A 27704-nucleotide genomic window follows, 5' to 3' on the forward strand; every position below is an offset into this window, starting at 1 on the left:
ATGATGGTGAAGATGATCCAGGACCTCGAAAAAGAATGGAGGCAAAGATCGAGAAGATGCAAGGAATGTTTAACAAAGATCTAGAAGAATTAAAGAACAAACACCTATAAGAATAAAAGAACAAACAAACAGATGAACAATACAATAACTGAAATGAAAAACACACTAGAAGGTATCAATAGCAGAATAACTGCAGCAGAAGAACAGATAAATGACCTGGAAGAAAGAATGGTGGAAATCACTGCCACGGAACAGAAGAAAAAAGAACGAAAAGAAATGAAGACAGCCTAAGAGACCTCTGGGACAACATTAAACACACCAACATCAACATTATAGGGGTCCCACAAGGAGAAAAGAGGAAGAAAGTACCTCAGAAAATATTTTTAAAGATTATAGTCGAAAACTTCCCTAACATGAGAAAGAAAATAGCTACCCAAGTCCAGGAAGCACAGAGAGTCCCAGGAAGGATAAACCCAAGGTTAAACATGCCGAGACACATAGTAATCAAACTGACAAAAATTAAAGACAAAGAAAAATTATTAAAAGCAACAGGGAAAAATGACAAATAACATACAAGGGAACTCCCATAAGGTTAACAGCTGATTTCTCAGCAGAAACTCTACAAGCCAGAAGGGAGTGGCATGATGTATTTAAAGTGATGAAAGGGAAGAACCTACAGCCAAGATTACTCCACCCAGCAAAGATCTCATTCAGATTCGATGGAGATTGAAAGCTTTACAGACAAGCAAAAGCTAAGAGAATTCAGCACCACCAAACCAGCTCTACAACAAATGGTAAAGGAAATTCTCTAAGTAGGAAACACAAGAGAAGAAAACGACCTACAAAAACAAACCCAAAACAATTAAGAAAATGGTAATAGGAACATACATATTGATAATTACCTTAAACATGAGTGGATCAAATGCTCCAACCAAAAGACACAGGCTCCCTGAAAGGATAAAAAAACAAGACCCCTATATATGCTGTCTACAAGACACCCACTTCAGTCCTAGGGACACATACAGACTGAAACTGAGGGGAGGGAAAAGGTATTCCATGTAAATGGAAATCAAAAGAAAGCTGCAGTAGCAATACTCATATCAGATAAAATAGACTTTAAAATAAAGAATGTTACAAGAGACAAGGAAGGACACTACATAATGATCAAGGGATCAATCCAAGAAGAAGATATAACAATTATAAATATATATGCACCCAACACAGGAGCACCTCAATACATAAGGCAAATGCTAACAGCTATAAAAGAGGAAATTGACAGTAACACAATAATAGTGGGGGACTTTAATACCTCACTGACACCAATGGACAGATCATCCAGACAGAAAATTAATAAGGAAACACAAGCTTTAAATGACACAATAGACCAGACAGGTTTAATTGATACTTATAGGACATTCCATCCAAAAACAGCAGATATCACAGTTTCTTCTCAAGTGCGCACAGAACGTTCTCCAGGATAGATCACATCTTGGGTTACAAAACAAGCCTCAGTAAGTTTAAGAAAATTGAAATCATATCAAGCATCTTTTCTAACGACAATGCTATGAGATTAGAAATCAATTACAGGGAAAAAAATGTAAAAACCCCAAACACATGGAGGTTGAACAATACGTTACTAAATAACCAAGACATCACTGAAGAAATCAAAGAGGAATTCAAAAATTACCTGGAGACAAATGACAACAAAAACACGATGATCCAAAACCTATGGGATGCAGCAAAAGCAGTTCTGAGAGGGAAGTTTAGAGCAATGCAATCCTACCTCAAGAAACAAGAAAAACCACAATCGAACCTTACACCTAAAGGAACTAGAGAAAGAAGAACAAACAAAACCCAAAGTTAGTAGAAGGAAAGAAATCATAAAGATCAGAGCAGAAATAAATGAAATAGAAACAAAGAAAACAATAGCAAAGATCAATAAAGCTAAAAGCTGGTTCTTTGAGAAGATAAACAAAATTGATAAAACTTTAGCCAGACTCATCAAGAAAAAGAGGTAGAGGACTCAAATCAATAAAATTAGAAATGAAAAAGAAGTTACAATGGACATTGCAGAAATACAAAGCATCCTGAGAGACTACTACAAGCAACTCTATGCCAATAGAATGACAACCTGGAAGAAATGGACAAATTGTTAGAAAGGTATAACCTTCCAAGACTGAAGGAGGAAGAAATATAAAATATGAACAGGCCAATCACAAGTAATTGAAACTGTGATAAAAATTCTTCCAACAAACAAAAGTCCAGGACCAGATGGCTTCACAGGTGAATTCTATCAAACATTTAGAGAAGAGCTAACACCCATCCTTCTCAAACTCTTCTAAAAAGTTGCAGAGGAAGAAACACTCCCAAACTCATTCTACGAGGCCACCATCACCCTGGTACCAAAACCAGACAAAGATACTACAAAAAAAATTACAGACCAATATCACTGATGAATATAGATGCAAACGTCCTCAACCAAATACTAGCAAACAGAATCCAACAACACATTAAAAGGATCATACACCATGACCAAGTGGGATTTATCCCAGGGATACAACGATTCTTCACTATATGCAAATTAATCAATGTGATACATCATATTAACCAGTTGAAGAATAAAAACCATATGATCATCTCAATAGATGCAGAAAAAGCTTTTGAAAAAATTCAACACCCAGTTATGATAAAAGCTCTCCAGAAAGAGGGCATAGAGGGAACCTACCTCAACATCATAAAAGCCACATACAACAAACTCACAACCAGCATCATTCTCAATGGTGAAAAACTGAAAGCATTTCCTCTAAGATCATGAACAAGACAAGGATGTTCATTTTCACTACTCTTATTCAACATAATTTTGGAAGTCCTAGCCACAGCAGTCAGAGAAGAAAAAGAAATAAAAGTAATACAAATTGGAAAAGAAGAAGTAAATCTGTCACTGTTTGCAGATGACATGATACTATACATAGAAAATCCTAAAGATGCCACCAGAAAACTACTAGAGCTAATCAATGAATTTGGTAAAGTTGTAGGATACAAAATTAATGCACAGAAAGCTCTTCCATTCCTATACACTAATAACAAAAGATCAGAAAGAGAAATTAAGGATACAGTCCCATTCACCATTACAACAAAAAGAATAAAATACCAAGGAATAATCCTACCAAGGAGGTAAAAGACCTTACTCAGAAAACGATAAGACACTGATGAAAGAAATCAAAGATGACACAAACAGATGGAGAGATATAACATGTTCTTGGATTGGAAGGATCAATATTTTGAAAATGACTATACTACACAAAGCAATCTGCAGATTCAATGCAATCACTATCAAATTACCAATGGCATTTTTTACAGAACTAGAACAAAACAATCTTAAAATTTGTATGGAGACACAAAAGACTCCAAATAGCCAAAACAATCTTGAGGGTGAAAACAGAGCTGAAGGAATCAGTCTCTCTGATTTCAGACTATACTACAAAGCTACAGTAATCAAGACAATATGGTACTGGCACAAAAACAGAAATATAGATCAATGGAACAGGATAGAAAGCCCAGAGATAAACCCACGTACCTATGGTCAATTAATCTATGACAAAGGAGGCAAGAATATACAATGTAGAAAAGACAGTCTCTTCAATAATTGGTGCTGGGAAAACTGGACAGCTACGTGTAAAATAATTAAATTAGAACACTCCCTAACACCATACACAAAAATAAACTCATAATGGATTAGAGACTTAAATGTAAGACCAGACACTATAAAACTATTAGAGGAAAACATAGGAAGAATACTCTTTGACATAAGTCACAGCAAGATCTCTTTTGACCCACCTTCTAGAGTAATGGAAATAAAACCAAAAATAAACAAATGGGACCTAACGAAACTTAAAAGCTTTTGCACAGCAAAGGAAACTATAAATAAGACGAAAAGACAACCCTCAGAATGGTAGAAAATATTTGCAAATGAAGCAAAAGACAAAGGATTAACCTCCAAAATATATAAACAGCTCATGTAGCTCAATATTAAAAAAACAAACAACCCAATCAAAAAATGGGCAGAAGACCTAAATAGACATTTCTCCAAAGAGGACATACAGATGGCACATGAAAAGCTGCTCAACATCACTAATTATTAGAGAAATGCAAATCAAAACTACAGTGAGGTATCACCTCACACCAGTTAGAATGGGCATCATCAGAAAATCTACAAATAACAAATGCTGGAGAGGGTGTGGAGAAAAGGGAACCCTCTTTCAGTGTTGGTAGGAATGTAAATTAATACAGCCACTATGGAGAACAGTATGGAGTTTCCTTAAAAAACTAAAAATAGAATTACCATGTGACCCAGCAATCTCACTACTGGGCATATATCTGGAGAAAACCATAATTCAAAAAGACACATGCACCCCAATGTTCATTGCAGCACCATTTACAATAGCCAGGTCATGGAAGCAACCTAAATGCCCATCAACAGATGAATGGATAAGGAAGATGTGGTACATATATAAAATGGAATATTACTCAGCCATAAAAAAGAACAAAATTGTGTCATTTGTAGAGACGTCGATGGATCTAGAGACTGTCATACAGAGTGAAGTAAGTCAGAAAGAGAAAAACAAATATCGTATATTAACGCATATATGTGGAACCTAGAAAAATGGTACAGATGAACCAGTTTGCAAGGCAGAAATAAAGACACAGATGTAGAGAATGAATGTATGGGTACCAAGGGGGGAAAGTGGGGGCATGTTCTGGCGGTGCTGGGATGAATTGCGAGATTGGGATTGACATATATACACTAATATGTATGAAATAGATAACTAATAAGAACCTGCTGCTATAAAAAAATAAATTAATTAAATTAAAAAATAATATAAAGTAAACTTAGCTTTAGGGAATTCCCTGGAGGTCCAGTGGTTAGGACTTGGCGCTTTCACTGCCAAGGGCTCGGGTTCAATCACTGGTTGGGGAACTAAGATCCCGCAAGCTGCATGGCACAGCCAAAGATAGATAGATAGATAGATAGATAGATAGATAGATAGATAGATAGATAGATAGATAGATATAGATAGGTGGATGATAGATAGATAGATAGATAGATAGATAATAAACTTAGCTTTAGAATGTTTAGGTAACTTACCCAAGGTCTTGCAGTGAGAAGTAGCAAAAACAGAATTCAAACTGAGATCCATATGATTCTACAATCAGCTCTCCAAACTATCATGTTATTGGTTTCAGAGCTGCAAGAAACCTAAGGAACAATTTAGTTCAATCTCTTCATTTTTGGATGAGAGAACTAATACCCAAAGATGAGAAGTGACTTGTCCAAGTCACAAACCCAGTCAAGGCCAGATTGGGAAGTCAAGGTCTTCCCATTGCCAGGGCTCCTGGATCACACCTCATGGGAATCCCTGACTTCTCTGCATAACCAAAGAAATCCTGTGCTCATAGACTCTGCACCACATTGTACCCTAACACAGCTGATTAAGCCATGGGATTATTAGTCTGTTATCTAAGAACAGAAGAAATGGGCCTCATGGATAGAAATTTGCTCCAACATGGTTCCCTGTCTTTTCCATTACAGCCAAGCCTGGGACAAGTGAATTCATAAAAACACCTTGCATTTTTAAAAGTAATTAATCTCTCTGCCCCCAATAGGTCCCCCTGCCTCCTCCATACTGCAGCCAGAAGGATTTTTTTTATGAAGCACAAATCTGAGCATGTCATTTCTTGGCTTAAAATTCTCCAATGGCTCACCAAGCTTTCTGCACCAAGTCCAACATGGAAGCTGAGAAGACCATTATGATGTGCCCTTAACCATTCTCCACCTCACCTCTTACGAGCCCCCTAGCCCTTCCAATCCAACACACACACACACACACACACACACACACACACACACACACTTGCACTCTTTGATCTAGTCATACTGAACCACTGGGTGAATCCAAACACGTGCAGCTCCACCCTGCAGCCTATCCATGCCTTTCCCCTACATGGGACACCTCCCCTTGTCCCACCATTGTCTTACTTCTTTGTGAAATTCAAACTCAAACACCACCTCTGCCCTAGAAGCCTGCTCTTCATTATTCTACTCTTCCACTCTTCCCTCCAGACTGGGTTGATCCTTTCAGCTGAGCCCCTCTGACACCCTCTTCTTACCTCAGTCACGGCCCCAGGCATGCTGGCTTTCACTTGTCTCTGCTTTTCTGCCATGTTCACGGTCCTGTGAGCTTCTGAATAGCATGGACCCTAAATTTTTAAACTTTGTATCCGCAGTGCCTGCTATGATACCTAGCATGAATTAATAAGGCACCAAATGGCAGTTTGATGAATGAATAAAGGATTGAATGAATGAAAGAAAACAATAAGAAAAAACGGAAGGCAGATCTTTTGGCGGGGGGCAGGGGCGAATCAGTTTTTTCACACTCAGATGCCAGGTGTTTTTGTTTCCTATTATAAGGAGGAAAAAAGAATTGAGGCAGGAATGTTGGTTCAGAAAATGAGTCCCAGAGTGGGGCGGAGGGCAGGTGGAGCAGAGGGCCTGGGAGAAGCAGCATCTCTTCATTAGCGTAAGTGCGTTGAGAGCTTCTGGGGACATGAATCAACCGATTAGCAAGGGTCGCTTGCTCCAGAAGACACATCCTCCTGCAGTTTCCTCAGAAACACAAAGACAGGTGAGATTATAACACTATAAACGTAACTGCATTTTCTCATCAAAAGTGCAACAGAACTTGGATAATTATGAGGCTTCAGTAACTTTACCATTTTACATCCTGTGTATTTTCATCACTGAAAGCTGGTGGAGGGGGAGGAGTGGTGCTCAATCACTCTGATCCATCACATTGTGTTCTTTTCCATGGCGCCTACACATGGAGAAAACAACTCGGAATGGTAGAGCAGGCAATGAGATAGCCTCCATTTCAAGACGACAAAGATGCCTTGGTAATTTGAGGTCAGGCAGCGAAGTGGGCTCCCTATTCTGTGGGCAAGTGGTATTTCTCTGTCAGGCAAATGGGGACCACAAGGCATCATCCTTAGACCTGGCTGAGTGGTGCAGGTGAGGCAGCGGCAGCTCACATCCAAGCCCTTTCTCCACTTTGATGGATGCCCTTGAACAGCACTATCTTTTCATCCAGGGAGCCAGCATAGCCCCAGGCGAAAGGGAGGGTGACCTAAGTGTCCACCGACAGATGAATGGATAAAGAAGAGGTGGCATATATATACAATGGAATATTACTCAGCCATAAAAAGAAACGAAATTGAGTCATTTGTAGTGAGGTGGATGGACCTAGAGAGTCTGTCATACAGAGTGAAGTAAGTCAGAAAGAGAAAAACAAATACCGTATGCTAACACATATATATGGAATCTAAAAAAAAAAGGTTCTGAAGAACTTAGGAGCAGGATAGGAATAAAGACGCAGACGTAGAGAATGGACTTGAGGACATGGGGAGGGGGAAGGGTAAGCTGGGACGGAGTGGGAGGTTGGCATGGACATGTGTACACTACCCGGTGTGAAGCCGATGGCTGGTGGGAAGCGGCTGTGTGATGCGGGGAGATCAGCTCGGTGCTTTGTGACCACCTAGAGGGGTGGGATAGGGAGGGTGGGAGGGAGATGCAAGAGGGAAGGGATATGGGGGTATATGTATATGTATAGCTGATTCACTTTATTATACAGCAAAAACTAACACACCATTGTAAAGCAATTATACTCCAATAAAGATGTTAAAAAATTAATTTAAAAAAATAAAAGAAATTATGATTCAAAAGTAAAAAGGGAGGGCAGAGTATTCTCCAGGCCGACTGGGATCTCTGGACCCAGAACTGACTGAACTCTCCTCTGTAGGAGAGAGAACATCTACAGTAAAAAACAGAAAAACAAAAGAAAAAACAGGACTTTGTGGGACTGGAGGGCTTTCTAATGGCTGCAGAAGGAAAAGAAAGGATCCTGTCAAGCCCAACCCCCTCCCCAAGATTTAGGTGTGCAACAGTCCTTCCTCCTGGCCCTCAGACAGAGGACCCAGCTGTGCATTTTGCAAAGTTCCGCATAGCAGGTATTTTTTTTTTATTTTGAAGAGAGGGCCACTTGGAGGGAACCCTGGATTTCTAGACAAAAGATAGCTCTGTAAAATGGAGAGCAGAATTTGGACAGTCAGAGAAAGGCATTCTGGGTAGAAGGTACTGGGGCAGCAGTGGCACAGTGACAAGAGAAGACAGTGCCGCATGGGGTGACATGAAGATTCCATGCGGCTGGTACACACTGCATGTGGTGCCACATAGATGTGGAAATCGGGTCAGACCTTGAGGGTGTCAGGAGCCATCCTAGAGAGAGGTGTATCCATAATCCTCATGAAAAGATTCAGGCAATCAACAGCCACCATCTTCAAATCCTAAAAGGAAGAGATTCCACTAAGTCAGTAATGTTCAGGCTTTTATTTAGCTAGAGATCTCTGTTTAAAGAAAAGCTTACATAAAGACCAAGCTATTATGACAGACGATAAACCAAGTATTATCTGCAAAACAGATAATAGCCCCGAAGTAGAAACAACCAATTTGGCCATCAACTGGAAAATGGATAAACGAAATGTGGTCTATCCATACAGTGGAATGATATTCAGCCATTAAAAGGAATGAGGTACCAATAGATGCTACACAACAGAGAAGGGCCTTGAAAACATTGTGCTCAGTGAAAGAAGCCAATCACAATCCAAGCATATGAAATGTCCAGAATAGGCCAATGATAGAAACAGAAAGTAGATTAATGGTTGCTAGGGTCCTGGGGGAGGAAGGAATGGGGAGTGACTGTAATGGATATAGGGTTTCTATCTGGAATGATGAAAATGTTGAGGAATTAGATGGTGGCGATGATGATTGAACAACCTTGTGACTTTACTAAGAACCACTGAACATACTAAAAACCATACTTTAAAATGGTGAATTTTACGGTATGTGGATTTTTGTCTCAAAACAAAACCAAACCGAAAGCAGATAAAGCAGAACTGATGTGGGGAAGGGAGGAGACACCGTAGCCCTCCCAGCTGCCCTGATCATTTCGTGTCCTTTCCAATCTCCCATCCAGAGCTTTCAAGCCTGGCTTCCAGAGCCCTGGGGAGCCAAGTAGGAGAAAAAGTGAGGGTCTTAAAATTGAGGAAGTAAACTTTCACTTAATTCTCCTGTTTCCCCCCCAATCCAGAAAAGTTCTGCCCTCCCCTCTCCGGATGCCAAACAGGCAGTGACCTAGTGGCGTTAGGGAGGGTCAGTTACCTGCCAAGGGAGCAGGAAGGCACTGAGAGGTAACTGCTTCTTAAACATATGTTTTACCCGTCCTCACCTCTTTAGCCTCATCTTCATCTCTAATTCCAGCTGTGCTGCGTGCTATGAATTCCTGAGCCCTGATGGGTGGGAGAGGTTCTACAAGGCAAATGGGTTACTTCTCGCCTTCCCCCGACTTTCCTAGGTCTGCTAAGTCAGGCCTCTCCTGCTTATCTGCTACATCACACCTGTCAGTACAAACCAACCACCACCACCTTGCTGTGCTTTACGGGTGTTCCAGGAGGGAACGGAGGTTAACTGTGCATAATCTTTCATCTTTAACCCAGAGTCTGCCATGGTTTTCTATATTTCTTAAATTCCCTTCAATTAGCACACATTAATTTTATAATTAGGGGGAAAAAAAGGAGAAAGATGAACATTTTGGAGGTCAGTTTGAAATCATTTGGAAAGCGCAAACAGATTTGAGAGAGAGGCAGGAGTCCAGAGAGACGGAAGGGCAGGGGTGCCATTGGCAGACATCTGCAGTCAGAGATCAGAAACAGGTTCGATGGTGATCAGCCAGAGTTACGTTGCTCCATCCTTAGGGGAGGGATTCATCTCTGAGCTATGACCACAGGGCACATGGGGAAAGACCAGCTTTCCAGAATGACCAATTGGGTGTGCAGTGTCACCAGGGCCTGACCCAATGCCCCAGGTGCCCCTGACCTTGGAAGCTGGAGCCACTTGACACCCTGCTGCTCTGCACCCAGGCTCAGCCCTTCCCTATACCAGAACCAGTTCGAACTTAATGGGAGTGGATGAGATACAGGACATCCTGGGCTCTGGAGCGGTTAGCATCCAGGAAGCCATAAATTCCCCTCTGACTCACACCTCAACCCTAATAACCATCCAGTGAAAAAGGCCCCACCTTACAGTCCAATTCTAGCACCAGCCTACCCAAACACACTTTTATATTTTTAATTTAATTTAATTTATTTTTTTATACAGCAGGTTCTTATTAGTCATCCATTTTATATACATCAGTGTATACATGTTAATCCCAATCGCCCAATTCAGCACACCACCCCCTGCCACTTTCCCCCGTTGGTGTCCATACGTTTGTTCTCTACATCTGTGTCTCAATTTATGCCCTGCAAACTGGTTCATCTGTACCATTTCTCTAGGTTCCACATATATGCATTAATATATGGTATTTGTTTTTCTCTTTCTGACTTAACTTCACACTGTATGACAGTCTCTAGATCCATCCACGTCTCTACAAATGACCCAATTTCGTTCCTTTTTATGGCTGAGTAATATTCCATTGTATATATGTACCACATCTTCTTTATCCATTCATCTGTCGATGGGCATTTAGGTTGCTTCTGTGACCTGGTTATTGTAAATAGTGCTGCAATGAACATTGGGGTGCATGTGTCTTTTTGAATTTACCCAAACACAATTCTAAGTCCACATGTTGCTGGGCCTTCCACCAAGGCCTGAAATCTAAGCCAGAACACACACCTGGTAGCTAGATCCCTGTTACCTGCTGCCAATTGTCTCCGATAAGCCCTTTGATGTTTCTCGAGACCCCCCACCCACCTCTCATCCAGAACCAAAGTGCTGCTTCACCCAGGCACGTTCATGATCAACAAGACAGTTAAAGTAGCCAACATCGTCTCCACCCCAGGAGGTTTGAGGTCATGACTCAGCAGTAAGAGAAAGAAGCGTGCCTTACCTGAGACAGCTGCTCCAGATTTACCCTCAAATGGACCTCAACCCCTAGGCTTACCCAAACCTGGCTAGTCTTTCTGGAGATTTCTGGGGCACTTAAAAGTTTGATGATTTCTTCCCAATGCCAATAGACACACTTTCCTCTTGCCCAATTTAGGCCTGGGAAGGCCCTATCTAGAGCTTGCTCAGCCATTTTTGCAATGTAAATTCAGAGGAAAGACTACACATGAGCCATAATAATGAGATTGCATTTCCTATAATCAGATCTTACTGGTTCTCTACTAGTAATTAAAATAAGTGCTGTTAAAAGGTTAAAGCCAGTGAGGGGCCAGGGAGTCCTAGGGTCAGGCAAGAGAAACAGACGACACATCTAAGAAAGACATCTTCCTGGCTGTTGTTATTGTTGTGGTACTGCCCAGGTTAAATCCATGCCACCACTCACTCGGTGTGTGACCTTGGGCAATCTCAGGCACCAATACTGCCTAACTCATAAGGTTGTTGAAAGGAATAAATGAGTTAATACATGCAAAACAGTTAGGACAATTCCTGGGATGAAGCAGGAGCTCAGTAAATGTTACTTATCATCATTATTGCCTTTATCACTCTTATTATGATTATAAATGATATTAGTATTATTATTTAAATACTATTATTTATTTATCACTATTATTTAAATCAGTCACGTTTCCATGTGGGAAAGAGAAACCACTGTAGGTGTTTTATGCAAGAGGAGATTTAACACAGGAAATTAGATGCTTACAAAACCACTGGAAAAGGGGTGAAGGTGTGGACACCAGCCAAGGCTTCCAGGAATGACCACCGGGTGATTCGCTAGGACCTCTGAGGCTGCCACTGGAGCCTGCTGGAATTAGAATCCCACCACTGCTGCTTCCGCTGCCCCCTGAGTGTGGGGAGGCCATGGTAGTGACCACCCTGGGGTCAAGATGCCAGTGAAGGAGCCCTCGTCAGCAGCGGACGGACACCAGAAGGCACAGAAAACTCTCATCTCTACACTTGCAGCAACAACATCCCAAAGAGGCAGGAAGAGGGCTTTCTCCTCACTTCCACCTGCCAGGTCTCCTGAAAGAATATGTAAATGGCAGGACCTAATCCGCAGCGTGTGAAACTCTGAGAGCCTGGGAAGTGCAGTTGTTCATTTTCCAACGGTTCCAACGAGAAGGAACAGGAACAGACGTGGGGAGAGACAATCCACACAGGCAACTGAATGAGAAGACCGTCCTAAGCAGAAGGCACACCTCTGTCTAGAGAGTGGGCCTCACCTGAAGGGGGAAACCATTCCTAATGTCGGCGCATCAAACCAGATGAGGATAGAAAAGGCACGTATGTATGAGCAGAGCGGGTCTCACTCTCTTGGCCTTCACCGTGAAGTTGGGTCTGTTATGAGTAGAAATATATCGTCTAAGAAAACACAGGAGAAAGTTCTTATGCTTGCCTTTCAGGCAAAGCACAAAACCCAGAAGCCACAAGAAAAAAGATGGACCTATTTAACCAAAAAAAAACCTAAAATAAAAATACAAGCCAAAGTTTGAGAGGAAATATTTGCAATTTAAATAAACAGTTAATATCCACACTATATCAAAAGCTCCTTTAAAACAATAGGATTGAAATATTCAACTGGAGCAGGTCACCTGAAAACTTTTCATAGCTTGGTGTGTTGCGTATGCTGTGTCCTCTGGCCAAAGAGCCTTTTCCCCCTCACCCACCTGGAAAAACCTCTATTAATATCTGAAGACTCTAATACTAACCCCTCTCCTTGACTCATTCACTGATTTTCCCTCTGTAGTGGATAGCATGGTGCACAGCCATTCTGAAGTCATCCCCTTCAGAATGGCGGTATACTGTCTTTAGCTACAGGAGAGCTGAGTCTTGTACAAGAATTGCCCTCTGGGGAAAGAAGTTGCCCTATCCAAGGCTACACTACTTTCCTGCGGGCAGCTTGCAACCAAGATGGTGGTTACAGGAGTACAAATGCCCAGAACCCTTTGACAACTAGGAGAACTAAGTAGAACCACGCCAGCTCCAGAGATGATTATGGGACTAGCTAAGATCTCTTCAGATTTTCTGTGTCCAACCAACTTCTCCTCCCTCACCCCTCACGAGTATAGGTCCAGAGAGCACTTTGCAATAAACCTCCTGCAGACAAATCTCAGAGTCCTGGGTTCTGTTTTCCTGGGAAGCTGAACTATGACAATCTCCTATTGATGGTTTACAGATTTTTTTCCATAGTGATATGTGTTAATTTATTTTGTCCATCATGATAGCATCTTATTGTACAAACATACCACAATTTAGTTATTCTTCCCTTTTTATGGATACGTAGTTCACTTCCCTTTCTTTGGCTCTTATAAACAGTGTTTCTATTAATATCTTTTTACGTATCTCCATGAGCACTTGCGAGTGTCTCTGGGATGTATACCTGGAGAAGTGGAACTGTGGAGTCAGAGATATATGCAGCTCCAAGTTTAGAGATATCACCAAGTCTCTCTGTAAAGTTATATTACCCATCGACACTCCCACCAGCCTTGCATCATAGTGCCTACTTCCCCACACCTACCCAGGTATTGTCAGACTTTTACATGTTTTCCAATCAGATGGGAGGGAAAGGGCATTTCATTGTTTTTTGAATTGTAATTTCCTTGGTTACTAGTGAGCTTGAGCATCTTTTTGTGGAGGGTGGTGGCATATTCCTCTCTAGGAATTACTTGTTCATACCTTTTGCCCATTCTTGTATGAGGTTGTTCGGCTTTTCTTATTGATTTTTAAGAGTTCTTTATATTTGGGCTAAATAGGGACCATTTGTTGGTCAAATGCAGGACAAAATCGCCTCCCTCTCTAGTTTCTCCATTAATTTTCTTAGACTTCTTCACATATATAACTTTTATATATATAAATTTACATATATAATTCTTTATGACTTTTGTGGTTTTAGGTAGGAAAAGCTGGTTTCCTACCCGAAGACCATAAAAATATGTTCTTATATTTTCTATAACAGATGATTTTTGTGTGTAGTTTTTTCCATTTGAATAGCTAACTGTCCTACCCCATTTACTTATTACCTCTCCCACTGATTTATAATGCCACCTCTGTCATGTATCCAACTCCCCATATTTGCCTGGCTCTATTCTGGGCTCACTATTCTCTCCCATTAGTTTGTCTATCCCTGAGACAATTCCTTACCACTTCGGTTTCTAGAGCTTTATAAGTCCTAACGGTTGGTGAGGCAAGTTCTTCTCCTTATTCTTTTTTTTTCTCTTTTTTTTTTCAAAAGTATGACGAGTTTCACCAAGAAAACAACAACCACCCTTTGGGAGTTTGACTGGAATTTCTTTGACTCTACAGAAAATGTTGAGGAGAATTGACATCTTTAGAATATTAAGTATACTTATCTATGAAGATGGTATATGTCCCTATCTTTTTTTTTTTTTTTTTTTTGCGGTACGCGGGCCTCTCACTGTTGTGGCCTCTCCCGTTGCAGAGCACAGGCTCCGGACGCACAGGCTCAGCAGCCATGGCTCACGGGCCCAGCCGCTCCACGCCATGTGGGATCTTCCTGGACCGGGGCACGAACCTGTGTCACCTGCATCGGCAGGCGGACTCCCAACCACTGCACCACCAGGGAAGCCCTATGTCCCTATCTTTATCACAGCAACTTTAACATCAATTTTGTTAATATCTTACAATTAAATTTTATACTTTTATCCATAAAGGTCTTACATACGTTTTATTCTTAAAGTGTACAAATAATATATTTATTTTCAATACCTTAATTTTTGATACTGGTATATAGAAATGCAGTTGACTTTCACATATGGATTTATACATATAAGCCTTCATAAGTTATAGATTTTCATGGGTTTTAGAAAATCATATCATCTTTAAATAGTGACACTTTTTTTTCTTTCTTACTAAACTTTATACCTCTTATTTCTTTCCTAATCTTATCATGCTGTCTAGGACCATCAATAAAATTCTGAGAGAGAAAAGGGGGTAATAAAGATGACCTTGTTTTTGTTTTTAAAAGTTGGTCTTAATGTTATGCTATGAAGTAATATTGTATGTGTGTATTTGTTTCCTGCAGCTACTGAAACTTTCCTTGGCCTCCAGTTGCTTTAGAGCAACACAGAGATATGTGAAGTATGCTAGGATATTGTCTCTAATGCAGCTCCCCATGACTTGATGGAGATGGGACCAAGGAAAGTTTTCTATGAACCCATCACAACCTTTTAATGTAGGAAACTAGAGAGAAATCTAGACTAGCTCTGATTGGCAAATTGGGTGGTAGGGAATTTGATATTCAGAGTCAGAAACTTTTTCTGATCTGCCTGGAAGAAAGCCTCTTCTCTAAGGTCACCGTAAACAATGCCTTCCAATTACTGAGAGTAACCAATATTAAACATTGAGATTATTGGCATCCTTGGTACAGAGATCACTGGCCAAGGATGCAAGACCCGGGAAATGAGAATGAGCTCCTCTTGGACCAGGGGAGGCCAATGGCTATGCTTTGTGGAACCTTCTGATCTAAGCTTAATCAGACAGAAGCCCAACTTATTTCCATTGTTAAAGCTTAAGAAATTGGAAGAGGAGGAAGCTAAGTCTTGTCTCCATGAAAAGAAAGCACACAATGTAAAACTGGTACCTACGAGCTGAGAACTTAATAGCTGCGCACACATTTCGTATAAGGGAGGATAGAGACCACACTGGTGTTCATGCCTCTGGAGGGCAGTGGGGCAAAAGGAGCTCGGGTGATCCATAAGGTGAGCCTAATGCTCATAGGAGAACGTACAGGTAAAAGTGCCACCACATAATCAAATGCAGAGGGGCCCTGACAAAGCTGAGGCAGGAACATCTCCCAAGCATAAGTTGAGAACTCATCATTCTAACTTACTTGGAGCACAGAGGAAAGTAGACCAGGAGTGAAAGTGAACATGTGGGAGACGACAGTCTTGGGAAGCAAATACTTCAATGCCGCAGAGTCTCAATACTCATGTGCAAGCCAATTAACCTTGACTGGTAGGAAGTAGAACGGAAAGCTCAGTGGGAGGCCTGGGGAAGTAAAGAGCAGCACCAGATAAAGAAAGCAAATAATACACGTATGTCTTGGCTCACTCAGACCTTCAGGGAACCTGAGAAAATACCACCACCTGGTTATACACTGTTTCCCATGTAGTAGTTTCTCTCCCAGGGAGAGCAGCTGGGGACACGGACTTGGTTTCCACCTTGCGGAAGATGAGCCGTACCATCAATCTCATTATTCATAGTAGTTATGATGAATAAAGTTGCCCTGTACACTGAATTAGTGAATACTGAATCATTGCTCCTAAGGGAGATAGAGGGTTGGGTTCCTATGAGCCCCTGGTCACAACATCTTCGCCAACTAATCAATACATTACACTGTTGCAGGTGTGCTTCTGTTGAAAAACACCTTATTAACATATTCTATTGCTTCATTAACAGTGAACCACAGTCTCCAGCACTATAACTCATGCCTGATCTGAGCTTATCTAGCATGTGTATTTTCTCCGTCAGGGACATCACAGCTTTCTTACACATAGGAACACTTGACAGTACTTCAGCACTACACTTGGGGGCTATATTAAACAGCAAAATCACCAGTCAAAAGCATAAAAATTTTAAAAACATGGCACTAAATAGACTACAAAAAGGACACGTTTATAATCCGAGCTGAAACAGGAAGGCAGAGCCTCGCCTTGTTGAACCTCAGCTGAGAATGTGAGGTTTGGGTGACTCAAATTATTTGCTGCTCTATGCATATCCACAAACGACCACAAAAACACCTCCGTTATTCCTTTTGGAGTTCTAAATACATTTTAGTGAGCGGGAAAATTCGTGCTCACTAAATCCGTGAATGTGAAATAAATGAAATCAAATACGAAATATTTCCAAATATGAAATCCATGAATGACAAGGATAGACTCTACATCTTTTGTAGGCACACAAGATGTGCACATCTTGTGCACAAGATGTGAGCAGAAATATAAGCTCCAGAGAACTAGGGTGGGATCTTAGACACCTGTCAGGGAGGAGGAGACATAGCAGGGAAAGCCCTTGCACTCCTACTTTGGTGTATGATGAGGACCTTCTGCAAGCTCTCCCTGGAGCTGGTAGACTCACTGGCTTACGCTTCTATTACAACCAGCTTTGCGTCTATCTCATATTATAGTTAATACTATGCATAACTCCCTCTAGGCTACGAGAGGTCCTGGGTACAGGAAAATTATATATTTTGTGGTTTCCCACCACCAGGGCCTAGAGCGTGGCAGGCACACAGCAAATGTCTTTTCAGTAAATATAAAGCTGGGAATCTTAAAACTGAGTTGCCCATGAGTAAGTATCCAATTTCATACAATGGCAAAGTACTTTTCACTTTGCAATGTACCTTCACATCCATTGTGCTATTTAATCCTCACAATGACCTTGCAAGAAAAGTCTTGTTTTTCCTCTTTGTAGGTGAGGAAACATTTCCAGTCCAAACTGCTCTTCTGCACTCCAGGCCATGTTTCAGACATCTGGGATGACACACAAGCATTCCAAGCATCATGCATCCAAAAAGGAATTCAGTGAGCTCCCATTCCCCATTGATCCAAACCAGAACATGCTCATCCTCCAGAATTGCCCATCTCAGTTCATGGCACCACCACTTACCTACTCAGGTAGGGAGAAACTTGCAAGACAGTTCACTCTCCTTCTCTCCTTCCCTTCCCACATGTCATCTGTCTGTGAAGTTTCCTCCCAGTTCCATATCTCTCAGTCCCTCTTCTCCAAACCACTCTTCCTGTGTTAGCTCAGAATCTGATCACCTCTCCTGGGCTAATGCATTAGCCTGGATGCTATTTCGAACTCCTGTCTTGTCAATCTCACTCCTACCTCATCCCAGCTCTAGTTCCCCTGCCTTCTAGACCACACATCCCAATGCTGACAGCATGGTTTTTATAAATGTCGATTTGATGGCCTCCCTGTTCTCCTTTAAACAATTCAATATCCCATTATCATTAGGACAAATTCCAAATTCCTTTAGCTTATCATGGCTCCTTCTGTTTTCAACTCAGCTCTCCATTCTGGACTTAGCACTCCTTATTCCTAACTTGAGTCTGTATCCCAGTCTTACTCAGCTATTCGTAGCTCACTAATGTGCCCCATCTTTCAAGACTCCATCCCTATTCATATTTTATTCTTTCTGCCTGGAATTTTGCTCTTTCCACCTGACTGATTTAGCATCAACTTCTCTACCAAGTTTCACCTGACTTCCCTGGTCCCAACATAGAACTAAGACCCTTAGCACATTTGATGGAGCTCCAATGCTTACCACGATACTTAGATATGAATTGTTGTTTTCTCTCTTTTCCACTAGAGGGAGCGCTCCTTGGCAGCTGGAATTGGTCATCCCTATCTCTAGGGTCTAGCAGAGTGGCTGTCACATAGTAAGTGCTTAGTAAATGTTAAATGGGTGGATGGATGGATGGATGGATGGATGAATAGGTCCCCTGTTCAAGATGGCATAGCCAGCAGACAGAATGACAATGCTCAAAACCAAACCTTCCTTTCATATTCTTACTTCTGAATTGCCTATCTTTAAAACCAGTTTTTCAACTTCCCATGTCTCCCAAATTACACCTGCCATTGAAGGTTGCTACAAATGGTGATGATATGCCCTGAGAGCTCCAGTTGCTTAGACTAAGGACTCTGTGCCCAGTGAGTACAAGGTGGTAATTTGTCCAATGGGCTTCTTATGTCCTGGACTGAACGTTGCAGAACCAGCTAATGAAATCTACATTGTAATTAGGCAAAATATTCCTGCAGCAGGTTGGAGAGATAATTACTGCCTAATTGTATTTTCCCCCGGTATTTTAGCCCAATGGTCTAGAAAAATAATTTAGAATCATGATTTTTATAATTATCTTTTTTTGAGAGGTCTGTCCGGAATTGTAAATACCATCTAACAGGTTTGAGAGCTAACTTTGGTGTGGGCACTACTCTAAGGGTTTTATGTGCATTATCTCATTTGATTATCTCAGAAACCCCATGAGGTAGGTCCTATTTGGCTTATTTTACAGATGAGGAACTTGAGGATAAGATGGGTCAAGAATCTTGTCTGAAGTTACCCCTGGTAACTGGGTTGAACTAGAATAGTCTGTCTGCTGCCAAAGGGCATGATCTTATCCACTTTTCTCTGCTGCCTCCACAGTTCTCAAAGGATTCACTTATTCAGTTAATTTAGAAATTCTTTATTATTAAATAGTGGCAGGCTCTGTTTTAGGTGTTGGAGATACAATAGGGAGCAAAACAAAGTCTGTGTTTCCATGGAGCATATGCTCTGGGCACAGAAGAAGGCAAATAATTAATAAATAAATGTATGGTATATTATATATTGGTAAATGCTTATGTAGAAAGGTAAAGAGAGAATGTATAAGGAGAACTGTTTAAAGAATGAATGCATCTAAATTCCAAATCAGTAGTATCTTAGTCTAAGTTCCCTGGAGACATACTCTGAGCCTGGGATTGCCTGCAGAAGATTAACTGGGAAGTGCTCTCAGGAGCTCTCAGGAAAGGTACCTGTAAGGAAGTGAGGACAGCTGGATTGGGCAGAGGAGAAGTTGAGCTATAATGTGAATGCATCTGAGCTCTCAGTAGACACTACAGAGAACTTGCCATTGTGAGGGCTCTTTGGGGTTGTCTAAATTGAGGCAAAGGAGGCTGGACCTTTGTGTCCCCACATCACCAGGCATTGGCCCCTGCTATCACTGGGGGGAAGTGAAGCAGCTCCCTGTGACAAAGGGCAATGCCTACTGTGGGGCAGTTTTTGGAGTCCTGACTGTTGTTCCTGGACAGTGGGTATTTCCTGTCAAGCCTCTCTTGTAGGATTATTGGCTGATGCCAAAGAAAGGACTGAGTCTTCGTTCTTCATCTCTACAACCCAGGATGATAATATCTCTGCCAGAAGGGCTGCTGTAAGGGTTGGAAGGATAAAATGATGATAAATGACCATATAGAAATATAACAGAGATGAAATGAATTAAGGTCATCTATACTGTGGAATAGTATAGATCATGTGTGAAAAAATAAAGTGCCACAGGGCTTCTAATGAAACACAGCAAGCCCTTGTCCATCCTTGTTCCACATTCCAAAGGCAACCTCATTTAACTCATTAAGCTATCTTACCAGACAGTTACCTCTGTATTTCTAAACAACATGGTTATTTACTGTTTCCTGTTTTATCATATTTAGACGTTATCTATTGTCTTTCTATTATGATCCAAGCATATAGCATTCTTATACCACCCTCCCATCCCCCATCTGTCCCATAGTTTAAGTAAGATTGAAAATCAGGGTTTATATTATAATGACTGTAAATGGTTCTTTAATTTTTTAAAAGCTCTTCATCAGATCTTCCATCTACCTATTCTTTGTTTCCTGTTTACAAACATTCTTATACTGGATACTCTATTTACCTTCTTACCTCCTCTTTCTGTTTCCACATGGGGGCATCCCTCCAGGAGGTTCTGTCCTCCTACTCTACCCTAGAGGGGTTATTCTCAAGGTCTATCACACAGCTGCCATCTGGGGGGGATCCTCTTGTTGTTCTCCTAGGTAGAATCCTCCGTTGCCTGGATTTCATGTCTTTTTCTCTCCCCAGTTTGGCTGGAGCACATCCTTAAGCAAGGAACTTGGCAGGAAGGGGTGTAAGTTTCATCTTTCCATCATCCTCTGGATGCCATATGTATTTGCATTTGGCCAAAAGCAAGATGGTTTGCTTCCTAGTAAGGTACCTCACACCCCTGTAGTTAAACAAGTATAAACAAAGCATTACATACTAATCCATTTATTTAACAAATACTGGACTTGGCCCCTTCCGATGATCTGAAATCAATAAGGCAGGAACTCTGCTCTCAAGATGTTTTTTCACTAAGGAAAATACATAAATGGGCGATGACTTAATGTGATCAATACTATAGTAGAAACTTCATGAAAAGCTAAAATAGCACCCCCCGCCCCCAACAGCAACAACAAAAAAGGACTTAGGGAATTCTTAGAAGACTTCCTAGGATTGGAACTACCTAAATTGAGCCAAAAAATGAGAATGCATGTTTATTTATCTATCAAGTATATAGTTTAAAAGTGGATAAGATATTTTGCAAAATGCTTGTAACTGTTCTGGTATCCTGAAATTCTTCTAGCTACCACGACTGTGTTTAGATTTCCCTAATCTCCTGAGTTTCAACATTTTTCTCAGCGACCTGAATAGTGCCTGGCACATAATATAGAGTTATTGAATGAATGGGTGTCAGATGTGGCATTATAAATCAGTGGAGGAAGCAAGTTCTTTAACAAGAACTTTTAATGAATTATCCTGGGACAGCTTACTATTAACACACAAAAGAAAACAATAAAACTTGTTCCTTGTTTTACCTTATTTACAAAGATAAATTCCAGATGTACTGGAAGGTAAAAATTTTTTAAACTTTTTGAAGACAATACAAAAGAACATCTTCATGACATCAGAGTAGGGAAAGATTAATTTAATAAGGCACAGTGTGTAAATCGCAACATCAAGGTTGATCCAATGGACACCAAAAGACACTTATCACAGAGTATTGTCAAAAATTTCTCTCCCCCTGGACTTTGAAGGTCATGTTTGTCAGTCTGACAGACTTTGATTCTAAACATGACCTTGCTGTTTACCAGCTATGTGAGCTTGGTCAAATAATTTAACTTTTCTGAGTTCAGGTTGCCTCTTCTGCAAAGTAAGATATCATTTTGGAGCATTAAGTGATATGACAAATGTAAAGGTCTTGGCAGCATGCACGGTTCATTTTAGGTGTCCGGTGTGCTAGGTGTTGAGGTTTTCAGGATAAATGAGATGTGATCCCATCCTTCAACCTTGAAGAACTTATAGTCTATTGGGCAATTGAGACAAATAAATAGACACTTACCTATAGAGTGACAAGTGTCATCACAGTTCTCTTTACTTTGGCCTTTTGTAGATCAAGAAGCAATGGCACCCCCATCTTGGGGGGTGGGCGGCAGGCCCCTCTTGGCCTCCTCCGTTAGTCCCATTTTCCAGGGCACTATCACAGCTCTCCTGTTCTCACCGTGCACTCTCTTCACACATGATCTCATCCACTTCTATGGCCATGAATGCCATCTCTACCTTGACACCTCCAAAAGTCATCTCCAGCCAAGACCTGACACATCCACTTGAATTTCTAATACACATCTCACACTTAGTATGTCAGAAACTAAACTCAATCTTTCTATGTCTCTAACTAACCTCCTTCTCCCCATTGGTCAAGCTCAACAAATAGTCCTCAACCCACTCATTTACTCCAATTACTCAAGACAAAAACCTGGGACCAGTCTTAATAACTGCCCCTCATGTATTGCCTAAACCAGGTTCACTCTCCCATCAAAATACTTCTTAAATCAAATCCATCTACTTGCCTCCACATGAACTTAACCAACCTGGTCTAAACCATCATTTTCTCTCACCTGGATTTCCACTGTAACTACCTAACAAGACTCCCTGAATCCCCTCTTATCCTTCCTCCCACCCTCATTCTTCATGCAAATAGTCTGAAAATGCAAATTAGATTGATATTTTCCTACACAAAACCCTCAGTTGGCTTCCCATCATACTTAAAAGTCTAAATCTCTTGCCATGGTCCACAAAGCCATGAATTACCTAGCCTCCACCCACCGCAACTGCCTTGCCTCACTCCCTTTGCTCATCGGTCTTCCTTGACAGTTGTCTTTTTCCAATTTCTGCAACACACTATATTCTTTCTACTTCAGGCTATGGACATACGCTTTTCTCTCTGCCTGAAATAATCCCTACCTCCCCCTTGGCCTAGCTAACCCATCTCATCCTTTTGGATCTCTTCTTAAATGTCATTTTCTTGCAGGAAATTTCCCTGTTGCCCCTATCAAAATCAGGTATTTTAACTTTCTAACCACCTCTTTATTCTATCCATATGTTCACCAATTTAAGTATCTATTTAGTTTTATGATTATTGAGTATATTTATCTCACCTAAGTGACTAAAATTTTTATAGGGTAGAAACTATGTCAAATTTGTTCCCTATACTGTTTTGTCCCTTGTTATAGTTCACTATACCAGCATAGTTTACTATACATAGTAGGTAACTGGTTATCAATCCTGGCTGCACAGGAGATTTTATAGGGTATTATTATGGGCTGAATATTTGTGTTCCTCCTTCCCAGTTTCATATGTTGAAGTCTAACCTGCAGTGTGATGGTATTTGAGGGTGGGACCCTTAGGAGGTAATTAGGTTTAGATGAGGTCATGCGGGTGGGAGCCTCATGATGGGATTAGTGCCTTTATAAGAAGAGAAAGACAGAGATATCTCTCTCACCACATACAAGCACAGAGGAAAGGCCATGTATACAAGGAAGCTGGCCCTCACCAGGAACCAAATCTGCCAGCACCTTGATCTTGGACTTCCCAGCCTCCAGAACTGTGAGAAATAAATGTTGTTTAAGCCATCCAGTCTATGGTATTTTGCTATAGTAGCCCAAGCTAACTAAGATAGGTGTTTAATAAATACATTTATTCGGGGGCTTCAAAAACCTACTGAATCAGGACCTTTTAGGAAAGGAGTCCAGAAATCTGTATTTTTAACACACTCCACAAGTGATTCCTATTTAGATAGCCCAGCTCTGATGTTTGGAATCTGCTGTTCTAGAGGAAAGTGCCCAAGGTAAGAAATCAGAAGACACAGGTTTGAATTCTGCTCTGTAAAATTTTAGGTGTGACACTTAGGAAAGTTATTTAATATCTCTGATCTTCAGTTTCTTTTACTGTAAATTTGGAATAATAACATCTGTTTCAAAGCATAGTTGTAAGGCTCCAATGCATGCTATATTTTATTATTTTTTTTAATTTTTTATAAATTTATTTATTGATTTATTTATTTTTGGCTGCGTTGGGTCTTCGTTGCTGCACACAGGCTTTCTCTAGTTTCAGCGAGCGGAGGCTCTGTTGCGGTGCGTGGGTTTCTCATTGTAGTGGCTTCTCTTGTTGTGGAGCACGGGTTCTAGGCGTGCGGGCTCAGTAGTTGTGGCTCACGGGCTCTAGAGCACAGGCTCAGTAGTTGTGGTGCACGGGCTTTGTCGCTCCGCGGCACATAGGATCTTCCCGGACCAGGGCTTGAACCCATGTCCCCTGCATTGGCAGGTGGATTCTTCACCACACTGCACCACCAGGGAAGTCCCATGCTATATTTTAAAACACTTTGTAAAATGCATTGTAAAGAAATAGACTTTCCACTTGCTAAGGATCTCTTCTACATAGTGCTTATGTCATCATCTCTGACAATCTACCTGGTGCAGCCCACACTTCTTCAGTGAGATAGCATCCCTTTCTTCACACTTCTGAAGAAGGACCAATAATAGTAATTCACAGAACCTTTGCTTTTCCAAAGTTCTGGGCCATCATTGTCCAGATACACATCGTAACACACCCACAGCCTCAATAGCCCTTTTGCTTCTGGGGAAGAAACTGAGATCAGGCAGCAGCAAAGCCGGGAGGAGAAGGCTTGGCCTCACCTCTATGGGGATGGCAAGGTTGAGTCTATGGAAAGTAATAAGGAAAAGCCACCACCAGGAATTGGGAGATCTCTGAGCAGTGTCTTAACTGACATTCACATGCTGAATCCTTATTCTTTGGAGTGATGGCAAAACCAAGAAAACCGGATTCCCTAGCAGAGGTGTAATTTTTTTTAAAAAATGAACTCTCAAATTTAAGCAATGTGCTGTGTGAATCTAGGAAAATTCTCTCATCAACTTGGCTCTCAGATATCTTATATGTGGAACAGGTGGTTGGACCAGATAAACATATAAATGAATGGATGAATGAGCCCAACTGCCTGCAAGACAGCTTTTTGTTTAAGAATATGGCACCGGGCTTCCCTGGTGGCGCAGTGGTTGAGAGTCCGCCTGCCGATGCAGGGGACGTGGGTTCGTGCCCCGGTCCGGGAGGATCCCACGTGCCGCAGAGCAGCTGGGTCCGTGAGCCATGGCCGCTGGGCCTGCACGTCCGGAGCCTGTGCTCCACAACGGGAGAGGCCACAGTGGTGAGAGGCCCGCATATTGCCACAAAATCCAACACCCAGTCATCCAAGCCAGACAACTTGATTCTGATGATTCCTCCTAGGTTGTCTTCATTTCCCTCACCTTCCCTCCCTTCTCCAACCCTTCTAAACTGACCTGATTTAGCCCCTCATTATTTCTCACCTGGACTATTTCTCCAGTTCCTAACAGCTCTGCCTCTGCTCATTCGTTACCTTATTTGCCCACATATTCATTCATCTGAAAAACATTGAAGTATCTTCTCTGGGCCATGTATTGTTGCAGTGACTGGGGATCTGATGGTGAACAAGACAAAGTTCCAGCCTTCACAAAGCTTACATTGTCATTGGGAGAAATGACTGGAAAACTAATAAACAAATACACATGAAATACAACTTGAGGTTGTGGAAAGTTATTAAGGGAATGTGAAAGGTGGCCGAAGGAATAGAGAGTGGCATGGGCAGAGAGCTCTATTTTGTTTTTTTAGGGGAGTTGGGCAAGAATCCTCTGAGGAGGAAGTCAGGGAGTGGGCCATGTGAGATCAGGCAGAATACCATTCTAAGCAGGAGGGGGAATACGTGCAAAGTCCTGAGGTGTACACAAGCTTGGTGTGTTCTAGGAGTAGCAAAAAGAAGACCTATGTGGCTGGAATGGGATGAGTAAGGTGAAGAATCGTAGGAGATGGGTTTAAGGGGTAGGTGTGGACCAGAGTCACGTGAGAAAAAGAGAGATACTAAGAATGACCTGTGACTTTGGGCTTGAACAACTGAGAAAATGGTGGTGCCATCTACTAGGTGGGGAAGACTTGGGAAGAATGCAGACAGGTACAAATTTTCAGTAGTTCTGTTTCCACCAGTTTTGATAGGCTTGTTAGATAACTAAGTGCACATATCACGTAAGATGGATAAATAAGTCTGAAGCTCAAGGAAAATGTGTGAGCAGGAGATGTGAATCTGGACTTATCAGATGTTATTTAGAGAGGGTATAGATGAGATAGGAGAGATGTGAGGTTTAGCCATGGGGAAACTGCATACAGAGAAGGAGACTGAGAAGGGGCAGCCAGGGCTGGCGGGGGGTGGGGGGTCGGGGTGGGGGAGGTGACGACACCAGGAGAGGGGGGTGTTGGAGCCAAGTAAAGAAAGCATTTTAAGAAATAAAAATGGTCACTGTGTCAAGTACCTCTTCTTTTCATGGAGAATTTAAATCAATTACATTTCTTTGAATACTGAGGTATTTGGCCACCTTTCTTACATCTTATTTTGTATTTCAATTTACCATGCTTTTTTCTTTGCTGCTTTATTTCTCTGCTGATAGAAATTCAGTTTGTAACTGGTTTAGAGGGAGTCTTAAATTGTTGGGTATACACATGAATGATTTTATTTTTCCCACTTGTTGCTTCCAAACTCTGCTATGATGATTCCTTTCTCTCACTGGGTAATGGCTCCCTTAATGGCATCTTGGCTAGATTACTTAATTTTCAACAACTTTTGACTAATAGCACAGTCTAATTCTGTTTTTAAAAATTTAGTTCTGTTTATTTAAAAACCAAGTTTTTTTTTCAAAGGCATACCTTTCATCTATAAAATTTTTAGTGGAAATTTTCAAACAGGTACAAAACAGGGAAATTCTATTCATTTAAAACCTCAATCTTATATCAGTTTCAAAGCTCTTATCCTCTGGAGGCTAGATGGGGACAAGTGGGGGACCTATGGTGTCCTGCTGTCAAGGAGCTCATTCCTGAGCTGTGTCCTCAGGGCATTTGTGCTCCCTTCGGAGATTTGATTATGTCTCTGGCCCCTCCCCACTTGGTGGCATCATGCATCCCTCTTGATGCCTGTGACTCTCCATTCTCCACTCTTCCCTGGCACTGGAAACACCACCCCTCCCCCCTCCCTGCCAATATTATCTCTGAGCCCATCTTCCATACTTCTCAGGAACTCGGATCAAAGTGGGGACAGCACCGCCCCTGCCCCCGTTACCCTCTAGTTCTTTCTTCCTGCTCCCTTTACCCCCTACCCTTCTGATTTCTAATTTCATTATATCTTGTTTATTTATTGATTTATTCCTTTGTTTATTCAACAGTGTTTATCAAGTACCTACTATGGGTCAGACACTTGCTCAAAGTGGTGAACAGGTAGATATGCTTCTGCCTTGATGGAGCTCACAAGTCCAGCAGGGAAAACAGACAGTGTGGTACTAGCTCCAAAACAGAAATATAGATCAATGGAACAGGATAGAAAGCCCAGAGATAAACCCACGCACATATGGTCACCTTATCTTTGATAAAGGAGGCAAGGATATACAATGGAGAAAAGACAGCCTCTTCAATAAGTGGTGCTGGGAAAACTGGACAGCTACATGTAAAGGAATGAAATTAGAACACTCCCTAACACCATACACAAAAGTACATAATGATACTAAAGTGTGACGCTATATTACACATTTTACACACATAGATGTTCATCTTTTAAATTCAGTTTAGACATTACCTCCTCTGGGCGGTCTCTCCGGATTCTCCTGGCTGGGCTAGGCACTCTCCTATGTGCTCAGTTGGCATCCTATAAATATCTCTCCCATAGCACTTCAC

The sequence above is a fragment of the Delphinapterus leucas genome, chromosome 1 (genome assembly GCF_059928025.1).
Source record: "Delphinapterus leucas isolate spDelLeu-1000000601 "Yukka" chromosome 1, BTC_Dleu_Yukka2, whole genome shotgun sequence".
Taxonomy (NCBI): Eukaryota; Metazoa; Chordata; class Mammalia; order Artiodactyla; family Monodontidae; genus Delphinapterus; species Delphinapterus leucas.